The sequence below is a fragment of the Coregonus lavaretus genome (assembly GCF_964263955.1).
Source record: "Coregonus lavaretus genome assembly, chromosome: 15".
Classification (NCBI taxonomy): Eukaryota; Metazoa; Chordata; class Actinopteri; order Salmoniformes; family Salmonidae; genus Coregonus; species Coregonus lavaretus.
In genome coordinates, this window is record NC_140002.1 from 9,605,631 (window position 1) to 9,608,378 (window position 2,748).

Here is a 2,748-nt window from a genome sequence, read left to right on the forward strand (position 1 = left end):
GCCCCCCGTGGGAAACAAACCCACAACCCTGGCGTTGCAAGCGCCATGCTCTACCATACAAAAATTACAATTATTAAAAACAGTAAGGCCCTGAACCTACTCGTCTGATATGTTAGTTCATGTTCGTTTGTGCAGTTTTACATGTCTAGTACAGTTCCAGATAGAAGAGTACAAGGTAGAATCTTAGTCATTAGGAAAAATGGAGAACAGTTGGTTCCATAGTCTAGAACCATCAGTGGGTTCCTTTAGAGTTTTTGAATGTTGCATTGTTCCCTATAGGCTACTACATTTATGCTGGCAGTGCTTTCAGCTGGGAAATGAGGCTTCTGAATCCCACCAACAACCATTATTGGTCTCTGCTATGGAGAGAAAATACCATTGAAATGTTATAGTCTATGTAAAATAGCCCCATCCACTGTTGAGTACAGTATCAATGTCCTCATCTCCACAAGTGGACGAAACTTCCACACTGTTTTCCTCCAGAAGCCCCGTCTCCCTCTCCCTGGGCAAGGCTCAATTGGAGTAGGGGCGTGCTGCAGAGCCTGCTGCGGAGGGCAGGGTGACCCGCTGCTCATCCATGCGTTTGGCCTGGGACCTCATGAAGAAGCTGAAGAAGTCCTCGTCTGGGACGGTGGGGCCACGGGCCGAGGGAGGGGCGCAGCGCTGGTCATCCAGACGGGAACCCTGGCATTTTACGAGCAGGTCAAAGAAATTGTCGTCAGGCTCAGTGTTGTCTGCGTTAGCCATCAGGTGGCTGAGGACAGCCTGGCTGCTGTGCTGGTTGAGCCGAAGGCCGGGCAAACTACCCCTAGCACATCCACCTTCCTCCAACCGGCAACCCTGGACACCAGACCCAGAGCCCAGGCCTGCTGCCGCCTCTGACACTGATTTCCTCATGGCTCTGGGTGGAGAGTCAGAGGAGCTGGTACTGACTGACAGACGGCTCTTCTCTTGTATGGAACAGCGCTGGTCGTCCATCTGGTTACTCTGGAAACGACTCAGCAGGTCAAAGAAGCCCTCGTCCCGAGCATGTTTGGACTGGCCCTCTTCTGTGGTCCCTGTGCATGGGTCTGGCGGGTGTTACTGGTGTCCTGCAGGACTTTACTGGAGCCCCCAGCTCTGTGCTTCTTCCCCCGCAGACGGCTGACGAAGAACAGCTTGGAGGAGCTCTTAGCCAGGGTGGGTTTAGACTGCTTGGTCAGGATGTTACTGATCCACTTCTGAGCATTGATCTTGTCTGGGGTGAGTTTCATGAGCTCCAGGTTTTCCATGCTGTGTCTCCGTCCCATCCTGGGCCTGGCTCCGTGCAGGTTGTAGTCTATGTCCTTGATGGGGTTCTCAGACAGGGTGGAGTTGTTGGTGCTGTAGTTCAGCCCCAGCACCATCTGCAGGTCTGACACGTTCATATGGGCCAGCTCCCCGCTCCGGTCACCAGTCTCTTTGGAGATCTCCAGGTGTTTCTCAGCAAAGTGCATGGCCTGGTCATGGTTCCCCAGGGCGGTGTGAGCGTTCCCTAAACTCCAGCAAGCCTGGCCCTCACCAATCCTGTCGTTGAGGTCCTGTGCTATGATCAGGTGTTTGAGGTGGTAGTCTATGGCCCTCTCGTAGTCCTGGAGGAGTGTGTAGGTGTTGCCCAGACTGTAACAGGCCTGAGCCTCCACAGCCCGGTCCTTCAGCTGTCTGGCCAGCTGCAGAGTCCTCTTGTAATGCTTGGCTGCCACTTCGAATTCCCCCAGGAATATACGCGTTCCCCAGGTTGCAGTAGGCCCTTCTCTCTGCTGAGCGGTCGCCAAACTCCTTGGCAATCTGGAGGCGCTGTTCATGTGATGCCACTGTTTCCTAACAGGTAGTGTTGCCAAGGTTACCATATGTTCGGCCCTGGGCGGCCCGGTCTGCAAGCTCCTTCACTATGGATAAGTTTGCTTCGTAGTATTCTGCTGCTTTCCTAAGTGCAGTCGTGACCTCCTCTGGGAACTCTCCTGGCTCCGCCCAGCTCCAGCAGATGCTCTTTCCTTTTGCATGATACACGTTCCCAAAGTTATACAGTGCCCTCGCCTGCCCCACCTTGTCGTGCAGGTCCATGGCAATGTCTATGTGCCTCTGACAGCAGACCACAGCCTCATCAAACCTACCCAACACCTTCAATGTGTTGCCTAGGTTACCGCTGGATTTAGCCTCTCCCAGCTGGTATCCGATGGTCCTGGTCAAGGTGAGGTTGTGGTGGTGGAACTCCAACGCCTTGGCGTAGTCGTGTAGATGGAAGTATGTGTTGCCCAGCTGGCTGTAGATGGCACTCAACACCTGCAGGTCCTCTGTGCCAACCTGGATGGCTGCCTCGAAGAAGGACACCCCAGCGTGGTAGTCGCCCACCTTACAGAGCCGCTCACCCTCCAGGGCCAGCTCCAGGCAGGACGCATCCATCCTGAAATTATTCAGTGCAGGGATTGAGACTCTGAGAAACGTTAGGCGGTCCAGTTCGAACAATGGTTTTACTCCCCTTTTCGATACTTCGACGGTAAATAAAAGTATTTTTAGCTATAAATTATATTTATTAGCTATAAATTCTGCATTTTGCTAACCTAGCTAGCAATACACTTTGGGCTAGCTAACTTCCATGAGTGCATTGTTAGTCCAGTAGCCATTTGAAATGTATTTGTACAAATAATCTAAAAACATAATTCCACTTTGACATTATGGGTTATTCTGTGTAGGCCAGTGACACAACAACATTTGGAAAATGTCAAGGGG

The 2,748-nt window shown here is 52.2% G+C and overlaps 1 pseudogene across 1 annotated transcript; it reads right to left on the minus strand.

Moving 5' to 3' along the window:
• Nucleotides 1-513: 513 nt before the first annotated feature.
• Nucleotides 514-2,421, minus strand: LOC311142146 (G-protein-signaling modulator 2-like; annotated as a pseudogene). Its single transcript has one exon. The product of its transcript is annotated as a G-protein-signaling modulator 2-like (transcript).
• Nucleotides 2,422-2,748: the final 327 nt, after the last annotated feature.